This window comes from Dipodomys merriami, unplaced genomic scaffold (genome assembly GCF_024711535.1).
Source record: "Dipodomys merriami isolate MVZ:Mamm:240054 unplaced genomic scaffold, mDipMer1.0.p SCAF_24, whole genome shotgun sequence".
Taxonomy (NCBI): Eukaryota; Metazoa; Chordata; class Mammalia; order Rodentia; family Heteromyidae; genus Dipodomys; species Dipodomys merriami.
In genome coordinates, this window is record NW_027203826.1 from 5,658,791 (window position 1) to 5,674,498 (window position 15,708).

General features: G+C 39.8%; 2 pseudogenes across 9 annotated transcripts in view; one reads left to right on the forward strand and one right to left on the reverse strand.

Annotated features, from left to right (window-relative positions):
• LOC138835716 (prefoldin subunit 3 pseudogene) overlaps nt 1–10,035 on the forward strand; it is a 66,913-nt pseudogene extending 56,878 nt beyond the window's left edge. For 7 of the 9 annotated variants that reach the window (XR_011374711.1, XR_011374709.1, XR_011374714.1 and 4 more), the window contains one exon: nt 8,311–10,035. The product of XR_011374711.1 is annotated as a prefoldin subunit 3 pseudogene, transcript variant X3 (transcript). Of the gene's footprint in view, nt 1–7,868; nt 7,956–8,310 lie in introns of all 9 variants that reach the window. The other 2 variants (XR_011374713.1, XR_011374717.1) reach the window with 2 other exon arrangements.
• LOC138835485 (procollagen galactosyltransferase 2-like) overlaps nt 1–15,708 on the reverse strand; it is a 57,146-nt pseudogene that overhangs the window by 2,300 nt on the left and 39,138 nt on the right.

The following is a 15,708-nucleotide window of genomic DNA, read 5'->3' on the forward strand; positions in this document are numbered from 1 at the left end:
TGAGGAAAACTTGGGTCACAAACGAGAGAGTCTCCACACAACAGAGACAAAGGATTGGTGGCTGTCTTTGTGGCTGTGACGGCTCTCAGATAAGATTATATGAGAAGACTCCATGAGAGATGTCTTCACAAACATGCAGAAGGGAATGCCAGATGAATCTCAATCTGAGAATTTAGGGGACTTTAAGAAAATGCAAGGTCATAATACGTATTTACTTTGCAAGATATACTCAGAAAACTAGAAAGAGGAAATGGAGAGAGAGAAAAAGCAAAAGAGGGAGTGATTAGTTTTCAGTTGAGTTAAAAATAGCAAGAAAGAGTGTGAGAAAGAGACAGAGACAGACAAGAGAGACACAGGAGAGAGAAATGTATAATTCTAAGTTAGATAAAGAGAAACTAAACATACTCTAGAAATGGCTGTTGGAGTTAGCATCATGTGATTATAAACTAAATACCTGTTATCTTTTTTTTTGGTACCAGTTCTGGGGCTTGGGTGGGTAGAGAGCACTTGGCATGGGTCCTGAAAGGACAAAGATGTTGATCACTTACTGTGTGGCCTTGAACAAATCACAACCTCTCTGAGGCTTGTGGTTGGACAGTCCTGCCTAGGACCTGCCTGAAATAAAACCTTGCTACCTTTTACATACTTCCATGATGATGCTACAATAGATGATACACAGCTAGGGCACTTCAGAAGAATGATAACACAGGAAGACCACGCATCTTGCATCAAGATTCTTGGTGGACCAAGCAGGTGCTTTGCTTTGGACCTAGAAATGAAGGAGCCTCAGAGAGACATCAAAATGAGCATGTGGCTTCCAGGCTCATCCATGTTTCTCCCCCCTCAAATATTTAAAGGGCAATGAAATACTCCCTGGGCATCACACAATTGCTAGGAAATACCCTTCATTCTTTCCAGATAACAAGGGCCCTCCTTAGATCCCTGCCCTATCTACAGTCTGTCCCATTATTTGGCCCTTGGAGTTCACTGCTGTTAGAAATTAGGTCTTTGCATGGGAAGCTCTCACCTCCTCAAAGAACACAGGCTCTAACACAAAGTACAAAATACTGGCGAATCAGCCAAGCAAAGGACAAGGATGAAAAATTCCTTGTGTCACTCTTCCAGCCCAAATTCCCAAGCATTAGTTTAAAAAGTCATCATAATTCAGAGCACAGATCACAATAATGGCTTGTGCAAGGACTAGAAAAGAGCACTATGCTAGGAATTGGCTATCACTGTAATTGTTAACAGCTCACTTTCTTGGAACATCTTTGCTTCCAGCTCTTAAGTAAAGGACTAAAGGACTTGGCACAACTTGTAGAAGAGGCCCTGCCTCTGCTTCTGGTCCTAGGGAAGTCAGAGAAAATCACACCCCAAGCTGAAAGGAGCAGCTTTAACTTACATGACCGTAAGAACCTTCAAGCAAACTTTCAATCTGTCAGGGTTGGGTTTTTTTTTCTCCCCTCACACAAGGCCTAAAAATGTCCACATCTGGCCCAAAGGATCTGAATTGCTGCAATTCAGATGAAACATCAGCCTTACATTTCTACCAATCTTCTCATTCCTCCCAAATCTCCAGGTGATGTGTGAGACACCCAGGGCCTGATGTGTGAGGTGCAGTTTGAATTTGTATGCACAGTGTCATCTGCCAGCAACCTTCCCAACAGCCCGGGGTCTTTGAAACTCCCCTTTACTCTACCTTATCGGGCCATAGAGTTTATTTCATCATCATCTTGGTTTTTAAACCCATTTTTGCTAGAGGCTAGGTAGCACATTTTTGGCCTATAATGGACCCTGATGTCTATAAGGCAGGGCTGAGTTATCTCAGTAGGCTTTGCTTTGGTGATGCCTACATCTTCCTGTTGAGCTCTGTGGTGAGTTATGTCCTTCTTGACAGCACAGGTGAATCAAGAAAAATACATTTCTTGCTTATTAACTTGTCTTTCTCCAGAAGCCTCCAGACTGCTGTGAAAATGTTTTCCTAGCCATTGACCAAGTACTCCTTCCAAGGGGATGAAGGCAGAAATTACTGATTGCCTCCCACATCTGTTCTGTCCTTCTAGAGTGAGGGAGTTTGAGCTTATGAGTGTTTAGAACAAATGTGCCATTCTGTGTCCCACTCACAGGCAAGTTCTGTCCTCTTGCTAAGCTCTGGGTATGGGAACTGTCTGTGTTTAAGTGAAAGTCTGGGGTTAATGACTGGACTGGACTCTTATAGAGACGAAGAATGTCTTCCCTCCATTCTTGCCTTGCTGGCTGGATCATCATGGTGGTGGAGCATTGTGGGTCCTATGGCTAAGGGTGGGGGCTAATGCATGCAGAAGGGCCAACACAGAAGGAACCCGAGACTCTGAAAACACCATGGAACACAGTCACTATAATAGCCTGGACTTTTCTGAGGAGAAATAAACTTCCATTTTTACACGCTGGGGACTTTTACCATTGTTGTCTTTGGCTTCTGTCATAGTTTCCTAATTAATGAAGGGACTCATACAAATAACAATCACAATGCAGTCAGCACCATAGGGAAGTTACTTATCAGATTCCCTCGACTCTAACATCATCTCTGTTGCCTCCTCCCTGCCCCCAGCCCTACCAAGACAGGGGCATCTGGGTGGTAGCCAGGCCCCATTCTTGGTCATTGGTGCTCACAGGGACATAAAAGGGGATGATGGCATGCTTACAGTAAAGAAATCATCGGCTCCAGTATTTCTTCTAAAAAATTGAAGTGGCAGTGTTTTAAATAAAATCCCCAAGACACGGGAATGGACCATTTGCAGTATTGTCATGGCAGCAGTGCAGCCAAATATAAACAGCACCTGCTTACCTGCTAGGAAAGGCAAAGACGATGATGTCATCAAAGGTCCTGGTGTAGTCCTGGAGTGTGTGTGTGGGGATGGGGGGATGGAGGGGTCAGGAGGTGGGGTAGAGGCCTCCTTCCTGAGATCAATCAGGAAGGTGAGTGGACTCATGGGGGACAGGAAAGCAGTCCATCCTCTTCCAGTCTCCAATCTGAAGGTAGTTGGCGGTCCGTTTATAGAAGCCCTGGAAAAGAGCCAATAGGTGGTCGATCTCTCCAAGGGCTTCATTTCCCCAGCCATTGTGGGGCTGGTTCCTTCTACATCATTGTGTGTTAATAGAAGTTTTCAATGTGCCTTTGCTCCTCTAATTGTGACCCCAGATTTTCCAAATATACTTGAGGATGACAATCTCTGTTTCAGACTCAAAGAGTTTTGATATCAGAAACAACTTTGATCAATGCGCTTCTTGCTTTGATAATTTCATAAAAGCGCATTATGTGTTGCCTTATTACTGAATCTTTAGAATGAATATTACAAAGTGGAATGGCAGATCAATTGTGAGCAAAGTTCTGGTGTCAGATGCTTGGAGCTCAGATCCCACCACCTCTCCTCATTGTTTATAGTTATAACTGAATTGACTCAACCTTGATGTGGTGCTTTCCTTGTCTCTAACACAGGGATGATGACATCAACCCCACAGGATTTTACATAAAAATTTGTGAGGTAAAGCTATAAAATACTTAAAACAAGGCCTAGTATCAAGAAAGCCTCCATACATTAAAATGACTACATTACACTATGGCTAATACTATTAGTTACAGCATTGCACTACTTAGCTATAAAAGTTAAAGTTTCCTTTCAATGCAGTTATTTGTTTTATATGTTAGTGGAGGTGTGACCTGCTCCACATTTTATAGGGGTATTCACATTTTGAAACTTCTTCTCTGCACAAGTACATAGGCAAACCCATCCTGGCTTTCCACAATGGTTGAATGACCATTATTTTCTCTCCAAACTGGGTACCTGCTACAACACAAGCATGGTGGTAAATGTGGAGTTCCTAAGTAAGATGTCCTAGTTTTAGTTCTCACAGAATGTAGAGTTTAGTTGGGGAACTTACACTCCAGTGGCACTGATTAGAACTCAATATAACCAAAGCACAGATACATTCCAGAAAAGGCAAAAGATATATTTCAGCAAAACATGCCTGAAAGTATGTGGAAGATTTACAAGGTGGCACTAATGTGAAGTTTTGCAAGCTCAGCAGTAAGGAAGGACAAAACTCTTGTTGGAAATGTGAGTCCTTACACATTCTTCAACCACTCACACTCCTTTATGGTGGCATTTCCTGCCGTGAGTCAGCACCACATCTCAGGCAGCTTAGACTCTTCTACTTCAGTGTGTAAGAGTGTTCTAGTTGGCTAACCATAACACGGACCATTCTATAAGCTACCACTCAGAGCCTTGGGGTTATCAGAATCATTTTCTAGCTATTCATTTTTGCCCATGTAACATTTCAGTCTATGAAAATTGTTTCATGGATAAAGAAGGAAACATTGATTCCTCAAAGGACTGAAAATTCATGTCAAGTAGAAAGTACTAGACTAGAGCAATATTCTCATAATGAGCAGAGTGGAGGTTTTATGGCAATGATGATTTATTGATTATCCTGGGAGGAAGGATGCTAAGGAGGAAATGAGGAAAAAGAGAACAAAAATGCCTCCCCAGAGAGAGGCCTTAAAGATGTTGGTTGTGTCTAATTTTCCACACAAATTCAATTTTATGGGTAGTAATTCCTGTTTGTTGGCCAGCCAGAACCATGCTCATCTGAAAACCAGGGCTGGCCTTAAGCCTATGAAGTCATTGTCCATTTGTGTTCTGTTCTGTTAGAAGCCTAAGTAGAATGATAGAAAGCCAATAATACGTGGAGGAAGATTGTAACATTCTTGAGTTGTGCAGAATTGATTTGTTCTGTGCAAAATTAGTGAGCACCATCCTCCTACATGTTTTTAATAATTAAAGTGGAGAATACAATAACAGAGAGTCAGATCACCTTCTCCCACCCTTGATGCCAGTGGCAAAGCATACCTCATCAAGAACAATGCTTAAGAGATTGTCCTATGTAACACGTGAAGATTATTAATAGAGTTTAAACAGAGTTGATGTAATGTTTTCTGCCAAGGAACTGAACGGATTTTATCAATGTAAACATGCTACCATCCTGAGACATATGGATAAGAAAAATCACTCAAAACCTCTCAGAGCAAGGGAAATCATTTAACAAAGGAGGAATGCCAGAACTATGGTTTAGTGGAGTCAATGATCAATTTTAGGAAAATTTGTAATTATTCAACATATTATAGCTTGAAATATTCAAAATGGTGTGTTACCTCTCTTCATTCTAATAATACCTTAGCTTTGCCTTGTTTGTTTATTTAGATATGGTCTCACTATAGAGTCTAAGCTAGTTTCAAACTCCAGAACCTTTTGTCTCAGCCTCCTAAATTCCTAAATGATGGATTACAGGCATGATTACAGATCCCGGCATTATAGATTACAGGCATTATGGGTCCTGCTTGTTTTGCAGTTTATCATCAAATTGCTATGCTGCAATTTAGTTAACCTTTCCCTCATTTAAGTTGCGTAATGGAAGTACTGACATCATACAAATGGCAAATGCTATCAGTGAAGGTTCTTCTCCACAACAGGAAGCCCTCTGGCCATGAGAATACATTTTCTCCCTTACTACATCTTTGTATCAGATTAATATTTATTATAGCAATCAGTTTAATTTATCTCTCTAATTCATTAAAGAATAAAAAAATAATGAATCAACATTGGAGGTACAGGCCTCTAGACTTGGGAGATTTTTATTATGGAACAGAGAAATGATGGAAATCTAAGCTTGCTTTAGAATTTTAATGTGAATTTTTGAAAAACAAGCTATTGTGTCAATTTTAGACATTAGAACCTAAGGAAAGTAGCTTGTCAAAAATCATCAAAACATTTATTCTTTTTGAGTCAGTAATTCTACTTCTAAGAAGCCTCCAAGGAAATAATAGCAAATACAGAAGAACATGTATTAGCTGAGATTGCCATTAAAAGTTGCAAGCAAATGTTAAGTGAGAGAAAGTGAGCTTCAATACAGTCACTTGATAGTAATGTAATTGTTGAAAACATACAAGCTTCTATCTGTGGTATTGTTACAGTGATGGGGCAAAGGTCTTTTTGGTTGTTTTACAAAAATGTAAGTTCTAAGTTCTAAAACTGTCTAAGTTTTTCTACTGGGTTCTTAGGTTAAGCTTGTAATGGTAAAAAAGAGAGTTTTTTTAAGCCGCTAAATTGTGGGGGGGGGGAGTTGCAGGCAGGTAGTAAAGGAATGAGACCAGGGAACCCCACAATCTTGCTGTACACTCCATGCTACTTTACTCTTATTTGAATCTTTCTAGGCTAAGCTCTTTAGAATCTTTTTTTTCTGATAATTAATGAATGCAGAAGAGTCCATGGGCTATGGCAATAGACTTGGATCTACTGCCTTTCCTGAGAATGCTTGCTCTAATAACCCCCTAGCTTGTATGAGTCAAGGGGGAAGCAAGAAAAATGTGAAGTTCTAGTGCTCTTCACCAGTTGCTGCCTTGTGAGATCTCTGCGCTATCATTCATGAACAGAAGACTTACACTTACCTGGGGTGTGACTCCACACCAGAAGTTAGAGTCTAGGCCCGGGATTCCAGCATGGGGGCCACGATGGTTTTGTTTTCTGCCATCATTAGATTGAGGGTCTGTGAGTTAGTCAGGAAATTGTCCACATCTATGAACTAGGAAAAGAAAAGGGTAACAACATGAGCTGGAAAGGTACTTGGCAGTAGTTCAGGAGTAACTCAAGCACATCTAAAGGAGAATGACATAAGAAACCATACTTCTGTGTATGCTTCTTAATGGAATTCATTACAGCTGGGTGGGTTCCATTTAATAAAGCATTACAAGCCCTTAAAATATGTTTAAAAAACCTACTCAGTAAATGTCCACTTTTGCACCAATGGGCCAGGCTCTTTAGATTTTCTATAGTAATTCTCAAATGAACCAGAAAAGACCATTTCATGCTATTTTACTGTTATCCGTAGAATTTTTGCTTAAAGTACATTATATTAACCCTTGCTAACCAAGTTGCATGAGTTTCTTAGAAGTCTGTGTTAACACCAACAGAGGTAGTGTAACATGAACATTTTATACATAAGAAAGAAAAGCATACATTGAAAGTGACTAAAATGATAGTATTTATGTCATGCATTTTTTAATTTGACCACAATTTTTAAAAGCTGAAAGTGTTCATTTTATGACAATTTGTTTATGAAAAAATCTTGTCCTTTGGCATTCGTGTATTTCATTAGCAAGTAGTCATATACAGTTCTGTATTACCAGCAAATTCCTATGAAATAATTTGTGTTGAAAGTATATGTAATGTATTATTAGATTGCTTTTTGGAGTGGCTGATTGGCTGGGGAGGGACATAGATCAAAAGTAATTCTTCTCTTTAGGAATCTAGAGACAGCAGATGTTTATAAATGTGGTCTCATGTCTAGGGTTATACTGGAAAACCTTTGCCCAAAGAATTTGCTGGGGGAAAGGCTGTGTCCAGGAAAGAGGACTGGCTTCTTAGGTGTCCTTAGGAAGTTGCCTTCCTTTCCAGTTGAGTCAACTCACTGAGATAAATGGATTCCCAATCAGCAGTCCAGCATTTTTTTTTGGTGGATTCCTCTCTAAGCTTTGAGGAAAGTGGTGGGACCTCTTTGTGGAAAGAAGATCCTCCTGGTTCAGAGTTTCTTATTCCTGTTACATGAGAGAGACCAGATAGTTTAGGAGCCTTTGCTCACTCACAGACTGGAAGACTATCAGGAGAGGGTCTGATCTGAAGTACAAGTACTGCAACCTTGAGTGACCAAGATTTTCTCTTTTGCCTTTAGTGAAGGAGGTGAGACCTAAGCATTGTTTATTGTTCCTAGGATCCTAGCTCTTGGACAACTGATTTGGACACATTTTAATGGCCATCTTTTTCTTTTTTTGCCAGTCTTGGAGCTTGCCTTGAGCCTTTCTGTGCTCAAAGCAAGTGCTCTACCACTTGAGCCACAGCACCACTTCCTTGAACACATTTTAGGTAAGAGTTGTCAAGGAATCAAGCATCTGTTTTTTACCATTTTTTCACCTCACAGTTCTAAGGGCTGCCTGTTGTAATTTCATGACATAGACAAACCGAGAACTTGGCTAGTGGTTTGGTCCAATTTCCTCAGGATAAGACCCAAAAGAAAAGCAATAGCTTATAATTACTGAGTGCTTACATGTACCAGATAGTCCACATAAATGTTTATATTTGTTAATTCACTCCTCCAGCATCATCTCTATATTATAGACTGGAAACTGAAATAATGAGAGAGTAAGAAACTTGCTATTTACTGAGAAGAGTCTTCATATGAAATATTTCAGTGGATTCTTCCATTTATTTTATTTTTCAGGTTTCCCAGGCTGACCTCAAACTCCTAGGGCCAAGCAATCTTTCTGCCTGAATCTCCTTAGCATCTGGGAAGATTGGCAAGAGCCACCATTGCTAACTTTTCTTCAGTGGGTTCTAATAAAAGCCCTATGTGGTAAATCTACTATTCTCTCCATTTCACAGACGAAAATCTCCATGTAGAAGAGTAATGTCTCTTGCCCAATGCTACAGTTAATAAGGATTCTAATCCAGGCAGATTGTCCCCAAAACTTATTTTTGGGCTTTCTCAAGATGGCGGCTTCTAAGGAAGGTGCTGCTGTTGAAGAAGTGGCGTCGGGGATCGGGCGGTGGCTTCACCTGGGGATTCCTGAAGCAGTGTTTGTGGAAGATGTAGATTCCTTCATGAAACAGCCTGGCAATGAGACTGCAGATACAGTACTGAAGAAGCTGGATGAACAATATCAGAAGTATAAATTTATGGAACTCAACCTTGCTCAAAAGAAAAGGAGACTGAAAAGTCAGATTCCTGAAATTAAGCAGACTTTAGAAATTCTAAAATACATGCAGAAGAAAAAAGAGTCCCCCGATTCAATGGAGACCAGATTTTTATTGGCAGATAGTTTGTATTGCAAAGCTTCTGTTCTTCCTACTGATAAAGTGTGTCTGTGGTTGGGGGCTAATGTAATGCTTGAATATGACATTGATGAAGCTCAGGCATTGTTGGAAAACAATTTATCTACTGCTACAAAGAATCTTGATTCTCTTGAGGAAGACCTTGACTTTCTTCGAGATCAGTTTACTACTACCGAAGTCAATATGGCCAGGGTTTATAATTGGGATGCAAAAGGAAGAAATAACGATGATTCAACCAAGAGCAAAGCATAATGCTGTCAACAAAAAATGTGATTCAGTTTTCCAAACATGTTGTTATAAATATATGTGTTTTTCCTTTAAAGGTTAACATTAGTTTTATTTTTTAACAAGAATGATTAAAGTTTAAGATAAACACCCATTTTATTTATTTATAAACAAAATATATTTCAAATAGTACAGAAAATTATTTCATACTTCCCAACAAAATTAATGCTGTTTTTTATCTTTTTTTTCTTTTTCTTTTTTTTTTTTTTTTTTGGTGTATCAAATGATAACTCAACTGAAATGGCCGGAACTGTGAAGTATGATATGGAAGACTGAATGCAGGGCACTAGCAGTTTACTTTTTCTTTGTTAATTGATGTTACTTTCATTTGATATCGTTAACTATTTTAAGAGTTAGGAACTACAGTCTCATTATTTGTAAACTTGTTTTTCTTTAATACTTATAGGACATTATTTTGCTTTCTGTTGTGTTGTCAATTCTATAAATGGGATTTCATGAGTTACCACGTAACCAATAACTACTATTGAGACAACACTTTTAACCACAAATAAGTGTGTAATGTCATTGTGATGCCAATATAAGGGAAATCTTGGCCAATGGGAGATACTACACATTTGAAATGCATAGCTGATTCTGTATTTTTTACAAAACCATTCTCCAAAGCATCTTGAACAGGAATATTTGGATAAATGTAAATCTGAAATGCTTAAAAAGAATTGTGAGCTTTTTCATTCATAAATCTGCATAGGAATAAAAAATTCTGTGGAAAGCCATTTATACTGTGGCAAAAGTATTGGATGATATCAATTCTGGTAAAAACACAAATGTGTTACTCCAGCTCCATGTAATAAAAAGTATATTAGTAAAAAACCTGTATTTTTGATACTTTGTAGTATATTCTGTCATCAAATAAATTTGACAATGTAAAAATAAGTTCCCCAAGGAAGCCAAAGATTTAGTTTATGTGGTAGAATCTCAGCAAATGAATGCATAGAGCCTATCCCAGGTAAAGTGAAATCATGGAGCAGACATAAAATGTTCTTGGGAATCCTTCCTTCCTTCCTTCCTTCCTTCCTTCCTTCCTTCCCTCCTTCCTTCCCTCCTTCCTTCCTTCCTTCCTTCCCTCCTTCCTTCCCTCTTTCCTTCCTTCCTTTCTTTTCTTTCTTTCTTTCTTTTCTTTCTTTCTTTCTTTCTTTCTTTTCTTTCTTTCTTTCTTTCTTTCTTTCTTTCTTTCTTTCTTTCTTTCTTTCTTTCTTTCTTTCTTTCTTTCTTTCTTTCTTTCTTTCTTTCTATCTTTTTTTGTTGGTTATGGGGCCTGAACTCTGGGCCTGGAACCCACAGCTGTCCAGCTCAAGGCTAGCACTCTACCACTTGAGCCACAGCACCACTTCCAGCTTTTTCTGTTTATGTGATGCTAAGGAATCAAAACCAGGGCCTTGTGAGGCAAGCACCCTACCACTTAGCCACCTCCCCAGCTCTCTTGGGATGTCTAATAACTTTCATGAAGCATAAAGCAAGTGGCTCATTGCACCCTCCAGAATCTTTCTGAAAGTTCTCAACTGCTAGGGACATCAATGCTGTCACTGCCACCCAAACCAGATACCACCTGCAAGTTCCCACAGCTGTGCTGACAGTAAATGACTTTAGTGATTCTTTTTTTCACAAAAGCCACAAGATTGTAACTAATTGTACATGTGAAAAGAATTCCCTCATGGTCCAGAGCAGCCAGTGAATTTCTGAAGTGAGAGATAGTGCTTCTTATCGTGTTTGCATTAGGAGAGACTTAAGCAGGGCTCAGTCTATTGTGGAATCCACAAGGGGTTTCTTAATCTAGAAACATGTGAAACAACTTAAATATAACATGAATCAACCTAGAGCCAGGAGCCATTTAGTGACTCTTCTTGGAAATTGTGCTGCTTTGCTTTGCCTTCCTATTATCTAAGATATAAATGTTATCTAACAATTACTCTCAATTTTCGAATTCAGGACACAAGGGCCTCCTTAAATGCCTCTTATTTTCATCCAGCAAGGAAGATTCATTGGTGAAGTAAACACAGAACACCACACAAAGTTTCTCTTTTGGAAGCAGCCATTGACATTCATTTTTAAGAAAGGCCCTGTCTTCAAGCTGCTACCCTCTCTCGTTTCTAGTGTCAGCAAAGGCCTACCCAAGGCAGATCTACCAAGATGAGACAGACACGGGACAACATAGGCTGCTTGAGTCCTGCTCCTAGTTACTAGATAGACTTCTAGAGATCTAGAGTCTATCTGCTAGTTGGACATTACATGTAGGTATAATAAAGGATACAAGTATAGATTAGGGGACTGCCAACCAAAGTTCTCCCAACCAAAGTCTTTTCTTACTCCCTCCTAAACCAACTAGTTGCAATTCTTCCTAATGAACTAACAAAAAACTCACTTTTCATGAACCCTCTCCCACCCACAAGATAAATGTTATATTTTCTCGACCTCCTACCTCTGTTTGTCCCATTCATCCCAGAACCAACCATGAACCTGTCACTCCTGGATCCTGAGCCAATGTGGTATGAAAGGAAGTATTGGCTTCTAGAAATTCATGCAACTAACCAATCCATTTTACTACAAAAGGGTGGGAATTTCTCCTAATGATAAAATGTTCTGCTTGCCAACTAAACCCACATCATTGAGGGGAAGAGATAAAGTTAATTAAGAATATTATAAGTGATCCATTTCTTAATACTTGGGTTCTGTGTTCTACTTTCCTTCTCTGTGTTAAAAACATCCATCTTTTTTTTTTTTATCATGCACTATACCATTTCAAGTCCTAGCACTAGCTAAATTAGACATTTTTTTCTTTCTTCTATTTGGGTTTTTCCTCCATCTTTTCTGAACCTTAATCTAGCTTCCTCATACAAATGGGTCTGGATGCCTAGAAAACACCTGTTGGAATGGAAGATGCTCTCTGTGTTACAAGGATATTAATCAACAGGACCCATGTGGTCATCCCAGAATGAAAGGATTGATGTTCCAGCAGGAAACCAAACAAGGAAAATGAGAAGTCTCATTAAATTCCCAGAAACTGTAGTAGGGACTTAGGTTTGCTTCTGCTTAATTCCTCTGGAGTCAAAACTCTTAGAATTCTATATAAATAGCAGCAGCAATGTCTGACACAAGACAAATCTGTTTTTCATCTGTATGTGTCTCTTCTTCCTGTTTTTCTTTTCCACTGTTCCTTGTTTACTCCTTTTCCCACCCATTTTCACCCACTTGTCATTTTCCCGTTCCTCTTCTTGGCTGGATTTTTTAAAATTCATTCGGCTAAGTTCTTTGTTAAATATGTGTGCTTGGGCTGACATATGAGTTGCTCATTTTTCCTCTCTGCTCAAGATCTGAAGTAGTAGTGTTAAAAAGAAGCCTCAACAAGCCGGGCGCCGGTAGCTCATACCTGTAATCCTAGCTACTCAGGAGGCTGAGATCTGAGGATCATGGTTCAAAGCCAGCCAGGGCAGAAAGTCCATGAGACTCTGATATCCAATTAACCACTAGAAAACCAGAAGTGGCACTGTGGCTCAAGCAGTAGAGCCCTAGCCTTGAGCTGAAGAGCTTAAGAGACAGTGCCAAGGCCCAGAGTTCAAGCCCTGTGATGGACAAAAAGAGAAGAAGAAAGAAGAAGAAGGAGGAGGAGGAGGAGGAGGAGAAGGAGGAGGAGGAGGAGGAGGAGGAGGAGGAGGAGGAGGAGGAGGAGGAGGAGGAGGAGGAGGAGGAGGAGAAGGAGAAGGAGAAGAAGAAGAAGAAGAAGAAGAAGAAGAAGAAGAAGAAGAAGAAGAAGAAGAAGAAGAAGAAGAAGAAGAAGAAGAAAGAAGAAGAAGAAGAAGAAGAAGAAGAAGAAGAAGAAGAAAGGAGGAGGAGGAAGAGGAGGAGGAGGAGGAGGGGGGAGGAGGAGGGGGGAGGAGGAGGGGGGAGGAGGAGGGGGGGAGGAGGAGAAGAAGGAGAAGCAGCAGCAGCAGCAAGACCTAAGAGCCCAAACACTTTCCTTCTTCAAACACCTCTGGCTAGACTTCCAGTGCTATGCTTGCTCATGGATTCACTGGATCTATTCCTTTCTCCATTACCAGACTCTTCCCTGTGGAGAGCCTGTCTCAGCCCCTACCTGAGTTTACTCCCTAAGATTGTAGGTTTGAAGAATAAATAAATGGGAGGGGGGCTTCCAGCACCATCTTCCTCCATCCAATCAAATGCTTACAAGCACAGACTGAGCAGGAATGAACGAGTAAAGGTCATTTCTGTTTAAAAGAGACATTTCTAGACCCCAACTGATTGTTGCTTATGTGAAAATATCCAGAAACAGTAGCTTGTCAAATGGTTTCAGGAGAAGCCAACTATGCAAGATTTAGAGAAACAAGTCTTGCTTGTTACCTACAAGAAATTTTAGGCTGAAATGCCATGAAAATCTTCCAACCTGGCACATAGCTCTGAAAACCATGCACCCAACACAAAACCCCATTATTTCAGTGCTTAGTAGCCAAGGTTGTCTGTGTACATATGCTCAGGGCACAATGTTCATTAATTAAATTAAGTATGGCCAGAAGGATAGCAAAAATATTACTTCTCTGTTTTCACAAATATAGAATCTTTAGTGAAAGAGAAAAGACAAACACAAATTAGAGCAAAGCCCAGATAGTTCTCCTCCTCATAGCAAGGGAAAAAGAATTCTGCAAACACCATGGAGTAAATATTAATTGATCACTCCTCACAAACACCCATGTACACCATCTCTCATTGTACAAAAATTAAGACATTACTGCTGTAAATATTTTGTGATGAACAGCTGTACCAAGATATCATCCACATACCTAACATTTGCCTTTTAAGAATACAATTTAGTGGTTTTCAGAATATTTACAGTTATGTGACCATCACTAATTCTAAAATATGCATCACCCCCAAATGAAACCCTGAACTTAGTCATTTGCCATTTCCCCCTCTCTAGCCCTTAGTACCCACAATTCCACATTCCATCTCTAGTTTACAGCACTCAGGATGTTTTGTATAAATCCAATTATATAACCCTGGACTTAGTGTCTAAATACTTTCACTTTATGTATTGTTTTCAAGCTCAATCATGTTATAAAATATACAAGTCCTTCATTGCTTTTTCCACTGTATAGTTATATCCCATTTTGTTAATATGTTTATCAGTTACGGGGCATTCAAATGTCCTTGTTTGTCAGTAACTAAGAATAATACTATGTTTGTACAATTATTTAAGGGTAATAAAAAATAATAATGCAGTGTAAGCATTCATATACAAGCTTTTGTGGGTGTATTTTCAGTCCTCTTGAGTGTGTCTGCCCCATGTTTAAATGCTATGGCAAGCAAAGCAAATATACAATTATCTCTTATGGAAATCCTACTATATTCCAGGGACTAAGTTTGACTATGCTACTCCTTATAGTAATTCTCATGTAGATGTCACTGGGCCCAATTTTCAAAGAGGATTCAGATGCTGGCTCTATGAAGGCTTGCTGTCTTTTCCCATACATTTTGCCCATTCATAACTTCTGCATTTCTCCTGCTTTTATTACAATGCTGCACAGGGACCCCTTCCTCGATGTTACGAAAAGCTCCATTTTCTGTCACATGAACAGATGCAAGGTCTCAGAACCTCCAAGGGCCACAGTAAGCATGGAGAAGTGTCAGATCTGTGGAGGAGCTGGGCGGGGAAGCAGGGACAGGATGCGGTGATTAAACCTTGAGGGCAAGCCAGCACTGCCTAATGGTGAGCCGGGGTAAATGCCACCAGTGTCAACAGTCTGCTGCAGGGCCTCGCTGAGCAATGTTATGGCAAAACATAGAACCTATGAAACATGAGGTCATGGTGAACTAGAGCCAGGGTGACCACAGAGAAAGCCACAGCCCAAGGGCTGGGCTTGCCATATGAAGCAATCTGGCAGGAGAGCCTGAGGGCTACAGCTGCTCCGTATGAACTACTGACAACCTGGAGGGTCACGGGGCCTGCGAGTGAGGATCAGGAGGAAGCAGAGCACACTTGTATTTTGGTTACCCATCGATCTTGACCTACTTGATGCAATTAATTCTCAAATCTAACAAGATTATATAATCTAACAAGATTCTATAATTTAAGAAGATTACATAATTCAAGAAGGATTGATAAATAGGCTCTTTTTTGTGAGAGCAGGGTTTTGAACTCAGGGCCATTCTTGCTAAGCAACTGCTCTCCCACTTACTTATACCATGCCCCTAGCCCTTTCTGGTTTAGATACATATGAATTTAAAAGGTGAAGAAATCAGAAATACTGTTGTTACCATTTTGAAGAATAAAAAATAGACATGCCAATTGAAACAGAAAAAAAAGTACAATAAAGTCTACTAAATATCTCTGAATCAGTTCTCTTATTATCCCCTGTTACTGAGTCTTGTCTGTCTGACATAAAAGAATAGATGGTGTCAGGTGCCAATGGCCTATGCCTGTAATCCTAGCTACTCAGGAGGCTGAGATCTGAGGATCATGATTCAAAACCAGCCCAGGCAGGAAAGTCTA